Source organism: Saccoglossus kowalevskii, chromosome 2 (genome assembly GCF_978046115.1).
Source record: "Saccoglossus kowalevskii chromosome 2, keSacKowa6.1, whole genome shotgun sequence".
Lineage (NCBI taxonomy): Eukaryota > Metazoa > Hemichordata > Enteropneusta > Harrimaniidae > Saccoglossus > Saccoglossus kowalevskii.
Window position 1 is genome coordinate 8,218,079 of NC_140642.1, and position 10,077 is coordinate 8,228,155.

Genomic DNA, 10,077 nt, shown 5'->3' on the forward strand with positions numbered 1-10,077 from the left:
ACCATCGATGACTGCTCGCTGATTGGCTCTGAGAAGTGCCATTTATAACTCCGACAAGGATTAAATATTCCTGGACTTTCGGACAACGCGATTTATGTTAACATAACAATAACAACTTATCGGGTAGTGGAACGAATGGTTGATATAACGTGACGGATAAATAGGATAAAAGCCAATCAATGGAGGCGACTATGAGAAAGGAAAAAATGGTAAAAAAACTGTGCAGAATATTTTTTTCTTCAGTTTCGATTTTGTTGGTGAATTTAGTTTGTATCCCTTCCTCAAATTTCCCCAAGTTTCTAACGGTTAATTCCCTATAGAATAACTAGAACCTTATTTATTTATTTATTTATTTATTTATTTATTTATTTATTTATTTATTTATTTATTTATTTATTTATTTATCATATGTGATTGTTGAACATCAAAATTATAGTATGTCACGTGATACGCAATGAACTGTTCATATTTGGTGGTCGTTATTCGTCACGTATACTGGTTGGTTAAACGCGTCCATGTCACAAAATGGTATATGTCGAAAAAGAACAAATGAAGCGAGTTAGTAATGATAAAATCACCCGAATAGATTAAAAGATCAAATTATATACTTACTGGACGAGGTAAACCCAAAATTACCATCATTTGGATTGGCAAACATGACGCAGTAAAAGTCATCTCCTTCATTATCCACAGCTTGTACAACAAAAATATCTGTTCCTCCTGCACTCATTTCACTAATCTGTATAGTATCGTTGAGATTGGTGATTTCAGGTCCTAGGTTAGGCAACAACGTGACGTGTAACACCTTATTGTCTGTAAAACCTTCTTCATCGCCAAGAAATATTGTTACATCATAAGAGTTTTGCTCTTCGTAGTTCAATCCCGGCGAGACTACATTCACCGACCCTAATAAGAGAAGGAGTATGTTTACCGTTATTCTTAAATACGGCTAAAGTAGGATTTCAAAATAGTATTTATTAATTTCAATGAAAATCGGACAACGGTACAATCAAAATTTGGTGAAGAAATCTTGAAATTATGACTGCATATCATTACATTTATGTGTATAGTAACATATCTACATTTGGATTAAATAATGATAATAAGATAATAATAATTAAAAGAACCCCAAAAGGTTTTATTATTGTAATTTTTATAAGCTTGTTTGTTGAACCAACCATTGGTGTGTAATTTCGTTCACCTGTTGTTGCTTAGCTGTGTAAATATGAATTTACTTTTGTGAATAATTTGTAAAATACTGAATAGCAATATCAATATTCAAGTTGTCGTCAAAGACCCCATTGTTCCTAGACTGGCGCAGTCGGGGCGATTAATTTGTTTTTTGTAGTTTAAATAAAATAAAATAAAAAATCGCGAAATGGAGGTGTTAGCGCGAAATCTCCCCGACTGGTTTATTCTGCAGGAAATTCATTGCTATTAAATATTCATTATAATGAGGTGGGCGCGGAAATACGTGCATAATGAGGTCAACATGGTAAAGGTCGCACTGCAGACCCAACATGGCGGCACGTTGAAATTCGAGTTTGTCGTAGTCGTCGTTTCTAATTCATCACAATGTGTAAAAAAGTAACCCGTACTAGTCGTAGAACTAAAAAAATATCGACTGCTACAATCAGCCGACGACTTCTCGGTCAGATGTCACTTGAAGAGACGCTGTGATTGGCTCAGATGATTGTCAATTAGAACACTCATTAACATAATTACCCGTTGAAAAATCGACGGGTTCCTGCAGTGTCGATAGAGGGCCATGCAGAGTAAACCAGTCGGGGTGATTTCGCAGTTACAAGGGATTTTGCGCTAACACCTCCATTTCGCAATTTATTTAATTTTATTTAAACTACAAAAACAAATTAATCGCCCCGACTGCGCCAGTCTACATTGTTCCTTGTGTTTTTGTTTTACATAGGGAAATATACGGTATATTTATATAGTATATAAAAAGGAAATATTTGCTACAATATATGGACACTCCTTTTTGTTACATCGCATGGACTTATATTTGTCATTTAAACAATTAGACAACTCAGATTCCGTCGGCAGACGAAAATATTTACACAACGCGTCTTAGTCGGCACCTTCGTGCCCAATGCTGTATTTCATACTTAGAAACTTGATTAACTGTTTCTGTACTCGTTTTAACTTGTAAATAGGACATTTAAAATCAGGTGAGAAAAGTAATCGAAACGATTACCCATATATATACAATATGCTTAAGAAAAAATGCAAAAATGTTTTTAAAACTCCAGCTTTAAAAGCACAATGGACAATGGCGTTGATATGCATAGTGAAGCTACGTTTTCTTCGTTAAGCATGTACCAAGATCATTGGCAGAGCTTACACTTTTCATGGACTGTCTACCAATTTTATATAAATGTGTGATTGACGTTTTTTAACACTGCACTACCTGGAGGTCTGTCTATTGATAACTATTCTTTTGGGCGGTGGTCGTAGTGCCGCGTCTTGTTCGATATGGGACTCATAGCGAGGATCATCGCACTTTATATGTAGGCGTGCATGTGTCAACAACCTAATATGCTTTAGCGAAACATGGCCGTCATTAGGCGAACTCAGAGTTTGTGATTCTAAATTAATTTAATTATGTATGTGAGTGTCTCATCTTTAAAATGAACTTATTTCACAAAACGCACAGAGCTTTGGCTATGAGCTAAACTTAAAACACGAAGAAATATATAATATATTATTATACCTCGTGGTCATGTCAGCCAATCAAATTCGCGCATTATATGTAGACATATTCCTGTGTTTACTTGCTGACATATTCGTATGTCTGATTTTGTAGCGATTTTGCGTGGTTTTTAGTCGCGTTTGCCATGAGTTTTGTTAACGTGTTCAGCTACGCGTTTCGAAACATTCGATGCGGTTGCGCAGTTCATTTCTCTTGCGCAGTTCATTTCTCTGAAGACTTCGAGTGAAGAAGTCTTTGCCGCGGGACAGTACCGCTGTTTTATTTTGCTACGTATTGTGTGTCTTGACAGTATATCTACATATTTTATATTTATTTTTTGAATGGTGGTGACATAATCGTATAGATGGGTGTGTTTATGAAAAATAATTCTTCGTCAGGCTAAAGCTGTTGAAATTGGGTTAATACAACCATGAAAGTAAAGATAAAACTCAATAATATTAAATCAACTTGTATATTTGAATGTATTCAGCTCTACGAGAGTGACCTGGAAACTAGATTGCCGTGATTGAGTGCCACAGTTTCTGTTTTTTTAAAGATTCATTCGCTATAATAATACAAATATTCACCCCAACTGAGATGGGCATACAGTTTTAGAAACCCTCAGGGTTCTTTGGATCGTCGCTAAAATTGTATGTCCACATTTGTTTGAGAGAACATTTGTATACTGTCATACGTTTACCTGTTGCATTGATACTAAATGGGCCATTGACCGGCGATGTAGATAACATCCATATCGACTCGCTAGGTGGATCCCACTCAACTATAAACACACTCCCAAGTACAGATTCGGATATAGTGATCGAGTCTGGCAAATTGGTTATTATCATACGTTCCAGTTCGTCTAAAATGTAGACAGTCACTGTAGCAGTTCTCACCGGATTTCCTGATATATCCGAAACTCTGATGAATAACTCGTAAACATTTGTCCCTGTTTCGTAGTCAAATCCGTGTAGATTCACGTTCTGAAGTTCTGCAAATGGTAGTTATGAATGAAAACACAACAAGGTTTAGTTACAAGATCGACCATCAATAACGTAACGTGGACTGGATTGACAAATGATGAGTTAGGTACTGGGCAAAAAGTACAGCGTAGGTCGGTGTTTTTTGAAATTCGCGTACTTAAAAATATATGACCATTCACAAACATTTGCATGGAATTTGCTGACCTTCCCTTCAAATGGTGCATGAAAAAGTGTGACCCTCCCACTTTCAAAGTATAAGGATAGTACATTATTAAAACTATTTATACATACTAATTGATGTTCTACTACACAGCTATGAACATTTGCACTTAAATCAGTTAGCCCAGCTCTCATTGAGAAGAGAGCAATGTATGATACTGTATATGTACCACATTAGGGTGATACATACACAATGTGTTGTGTGTTGAATCATGTGCATTTTTTAAAATATGAGATACACATGTTCAACACCACCATTCTATATTCTTAATAATTACTCTAGATATACACTTTTATAACAATACTGAGATTCAGCCAATTTTTACTGGTCTAACGAATTCTAATAATAATTGCTAAAGTATCGAGAAGCTTTTTATCCAAAACTTGTTGGAAGACTTGCCTACCCCACAGTATAAATATTTTAATGAGAAATAGAATCTTATTCACAAAATTTGTTTCAGGGTTGAATCAAAATGGCCGACTGGCAGCCACTTTGTTTTTTTAAATGTGGTATCGTATGCATGCTTTGTCAATTTTTGTTATATGTTTAAATTACATATCCACGAAAATTTGTTTTACATTCGGATTAAATATAGCCGACTGGTGGCCATCTTGCTTTTTGGTCATACAACTATATCACCAAGGCTTTTAGACCATTTTCATTCATTTTTGAGCGTACATCATCAATATAGAAATACATGTTCATATCAGTTTGTTCCATAATCAGACCAAAGATGGCCGACTGGCATCCATCTTGTTTTTGTTGCTTTCGGAGAATGTGGTTTCTTCGACAGGATTTGATAAAAACATTGTTTATGTTGGGATACATGTCCTTGGTGTTTTGGTTCGTGTTCGAATCCAAAATGACCAAATGGCAACCATCTTGTTTTTTTTCTAAATGTATTGTTGACATTTTTTTCTCTTCACATTATACATGTTATAATACATGGCAGTTTCATAATCACATCGAAGATGGTTGACTGCCTGTAATCTCGCTCTTTGACCATACTACTGTATCTCTACACTGTCCAGACAAAGGAAATTCAGTTTGGATACAAACAATGCACGAATAGCTTATACAGTATATTTTGATTTTGGAAAAGTAATTTATTACATCTAATTTCTGCTGATTCACTCTAAATTACTAACTATACTTTTGGTCCGCAACTTTATTTTTGGCATGATTAACATTTTCCTAACGAGGACTATTTCATTCACAATGATTTGTTAAATACGTAGGCTTGTGACTGCATGCCAGCACAGCCACCATACCAACAAAAGTTTCTCTTAGCTTGGAGTATTGTAAACACATATAAGTGACATATTATATCATAATAGTACACTACAATAAATCTATGTGTTTTAATCCAGCAGTACTCGTACATAAATATTATTTTCCCCAGTGGTGAATTGCTAGTCGCCAAAGAACTTTCTGTTCCAGTAAAAAATTTTCCCTCCCAAATCTGGCGTATACTACCGGCTGGAAAATTTCATTTCCACTGTCTGATTATTTATTATCAGAATCATTATACAGTGGGTTCTCGTCATAGCTCTGAATATAACGTTTTAACATCTCATTCAATGTAAGTACAACTGCTGGATGAGTAGCGATTAATACGAATAGATGTTTGTTGAGGCAACACAGACCAGACTTTGCATACAATCTCGTCTACTTACACTGTGGTGTCACGAGGCTTGCATTGCACACAAAATTGTGACCCTTGCCTTTATGCCTGCACAGATTACTGTACCCCTCCCCTCAACACGAAAATCAGTGTTCCATCCCCCCAAAACACCAACCTACCTAATCCTGTACTTTCTGTCCAGTCCCTTACATAAGGTTCACGTGTTTTTAGATAATATATGGTCTACAGTTGTTTTAATTTATATAGAGCAATAGGTGTATATACACAAGTGTGTTAAGTTAAATAGGGTCTGCAGTTGTGTCGAGTCATACCAAAAATACCAACCTGCAACTGATGTATCCTGATCAGCTGTAACTGGACCAATTAGAAACGGGGCATCTTTAGGATTCGAATCAATAATGGTGAAAATTATATTATTCGTTTGTCCGTCGGCATCTGTTGCTGTTATATTGGCAATTGTTTGAGACACTGTTGCATGTTCTCCAAGTGTGACATTGTATGGGGCATCAACGTATAAATAACGTGTTACTTGAAGTGTCAAAGTGCAAGTAAAAGGTGGATCTTCATTCGTCGTATCTTCTAACACTAGATCAACAATGTATTCGTGAATAGCGTCAAATCCTGGGGGAACCACTGCCACAAGTTGAGCTTCGTTTTCTCTAGAAGGAGCTGGATCTTTAATAATGCAAACAATATATAATGAAAATAAAACAACATGTTGTATACATATGATTATTTAACGTACAGTGAACAACTCATAACACTTATCTTACCCTGTATAAGCTTGAAAGGGTATGGGTCTGGTGACAAATCTGGAACTATAGCGCCAAGACTATACCAATATAATACATTTGTTCCTCCCCCTCTACCGTCGATTGGACTATATATGTCATCACCATCAGCTATTCCGTCGGCAATTTGAATTGTCTTCCCATCTCCCATATTGTGTAAGTGTATTGCTGAATTATGAAACATATAAACAATAATCAAATCAATTATCTATATGACGTGTTTATTAGACATGGTATTGAAAGTAATTCCACTTTCAAATTGAATAATAACTAGCAAACAGTCACATAACACAGAATACAGAGTTCGTATTCGCAGATATGGTGTCGCGTCTAGCCTAGCTGGAATCAAGATAATCAGGTAAATACTATGTCGTAAATTAGACAAATCAGGTGAATACCATGTTGTGAATTAGACAAATCAGGTGAATACTATGTCGTAATAGGATATGTTTTGTAAATTTGTATCAAAGGCAGGGGTTTCTTTAAAATTTGTTGCATGGGGTGTTTTTTCACCAAAATTTGGTCCCTCGCACACTCGTATATAAATAATATAATAATAATTAAGGTAGGGACTCACGTTCGTGGCCTCTCTTTCTTTCTGACTTACAATAACGCTCTTTGCGGGAACAGTTTGTATTTATATCATTAGATATGCGTTCATTATTGGTGACGTGAATAAAAGGTTGAGAAAATTCCCAACGATTGACCCGTTTTTCCCCTAAAAGACGCATTTGTTAGTTTTGTCACTCTAAGCCTTGTACCTTCAAAATGGCGGCCATTTTTATTTCTATATAAATACGCCCGTGTTAATTACGTTAATTGTAAAACAAGGAATGTCGATGAACTAAGATTGTGTGATTCAAGGCGAGGACATGATCGCGCTCCCTTGTTTTGAATTCAAGGCGAAGACACCGTGATCGCTTGATTCGGTGGTCTGTAAACACGATCTGACTGAATAAGAAGATTAGCAGAACACTATCTAATACTTGAAAATTAAAAGTGCCTATATATAAGATGAGTCCAGTGACAGCAACAATTAAGAGGAAGCAACATGATCACACAATAGACATTTTCTAAGATAAATTATAAAAGTAGGTATGTGCACTTACCATACGCTGCGTGTGCCATAATCAACAGAACGAGCCATTGCAACACTCCCTTCCACATGTCTGAACCGTTCACAGCAAATTTACTATAGCGTCAATGTTCCTCACACATCGGCCACCCATATATGATCAAGTAATGAGAAAGCTTAATATTTGTTGTCTGTCTGTCGCCTTAGTTCCCTGCGCGGTCGGGGCTGTTCTGCTTCTAGTTGATTATTGCGCACATCCACGCCCTTTGCCCTCACTGTTATCAAGCAATGGTGAGGAGTGTGTCGTCGTTTATTCTTTAAACACCATCACAAGTGTTGTGCGTAGCTATTAGCGGTCACTGAATAATGTGAACTTTAATCCGATTATGACCCTAATTAGTCTTGCATACAGTGTGTCTGTTTTATTTTTTTCACGTCATATTCAATTTTATTGAAAAGAACAGCAACAAACAAGTATGCAAGTCCAAAACATTATGTGAAACTATTTTAGGAACGACAGAGAAACTTCTCCATCACTAGTAGTTTTGAAATTGATTTTGACCAGTTCAATGCGTCTTCACATCGCTCGGGCATACATGTTGTGAAAATTCGAATATCATTTTGGGGGTAGTTATCCTATAATAATTACACTACTTTATCACATACATCTCACCTTTTCCGATTTTGATTCGCTTGTTAGCTGCGTATTTGCAGCGGTTTTCAAGTGATAATAAGTATTTTACTATAAGCTCACACAATTATTTTTGATATACTAATCCGAATGCAACACAATCTGAAGACAAACAATGAATAAGCTTCTGCCACGAATACAATAAATAATAGTGCTCTTGCACTGGGTGTGGCTGTCATAAGCAGTTATATTCTCATGTCATTCATAAGAGGCAATGGTGTGTACTGAGGAATTATCCTTCGGGTGTATATATTCGTGCGTATCTAATTTGGACCCAGATAAATAGGCCCTAAGCGTTAGTTGGTCATATTGTTATGATAGTGACTTCACGTTCGCACATTCAGTTCACACGTCGATAGACTATTGTTTAGAATCAACAACTTGCATGTTTAGGGTGGAGATTATAAACATAGATAGATAGATAGAATTTTTTATTTGGAACGTACCAATGAAAACTTGAGTAAAGTCCAAAAATAACAATAACAAAACAAAACATTCAGAACAACAAAAACTTTCAGTATTAATACATATCAAGAATATAGAAAATAAATTTTGCAAAAATGCTAAGAATGAAAAAATCATTACTTGAAACAATAATAGGAAATAATTCATCCATGCTAAAATCTTCCAGCTTTGGGGCATAGATGTATAAAGCTGCAAGGAATCTAGATCTTTGTTCTTTGATTTGACAATTATTACAATATAAAATGTAATGTTTCTCATCCCCTACTTCATTGCATTCATGGAGATTACATAGCCTGTTTTCCTTCAAAATGCCTTTATGTCTACCGGATTCAATGGGAAGAAAATGTGCAGAAGTTCTAAATTTAGTATAAGCTATTCTATGATTTTTATTTTTAATTTTTTCTAAATAATGTTCAAATTCAAAATTTTCTTTAGCACACCTGTAAAAGTCAAGCTTACAATTGTTCAACAAATTGTTTTTCCACTTCATACGGTACAAACATTTGAGCTTCTCTTTAAAAATATCACAAAAATTGTTCTGATGTGGGTCTGAATTAGTTAGATCTGTTATGACTAGTAATTTTTGTATAAAGTTAAGCCATGGGTCATGCACAAGAGTTTTGGATTCTTCATAGGCTGCATCAATGATAGAATTGTTTGTTTTTTTACATACTAGTCTTTGATAATATTTCATAACTGAAACACAGATATCCAATATAAGTGGATATTGACCTAATTCACCTCTACATGGGTCATTAGATGCCTTCCTGTGCACACCCAGAACTCTTTTACAGAATTTAATATGAAGTTTTTCTGGAATTAATTTATCTGAGAAAAGTTTTGTTTCAAAATTGCAATTGTCAACTGTACATTTATTTTTACCAGACCCCTTGTAGATGTTCAGCATAACCCCTCCCCACACATCAGCCCCATATAAAGCTGTGGGTTTGATAATAGAGTTAAATAGTTTTTTAGCCAGACTAACAGAATAACATTCCTCACTGATCCAAAGCATTTTGTACATCTTGAACAGTGCTTTCTGTGCTTTGTCTTGTAGCCTAGACATAGCATTATGAAACTTACCATTTGTTTGAAAAACAATGCCAAGGTAATTATAATAATTAACACACTGTAATTTAGTGGCGTCCAAATAAAACTGAAATTTGTTTTCTAAGTTTTTACCTAGTCTATTAAAAATAATGATTTTGCTTTTGTTAATATTTACTTTTAAATGCCAATTGTCACAGTAATTTTGGACTGCATCAATGCACTTTTGTAACCCCTCTTGGGTTGTAGAAAACAATAGCAAGTCATCAGCATATAACAAACAATTGAGCTTCAAGCCATTTAAATCAACAGGGTCAAAATTTTTAACATCATCACAGATTCCATTAACAAAAATATTAAATAGTTGAGGACTAAGGTTACACCCTTGTTTTACCCCTCTGCATGAATTGAAATATGGAGTAATCCCTGCACTCAATTTAATGCTATATTTAG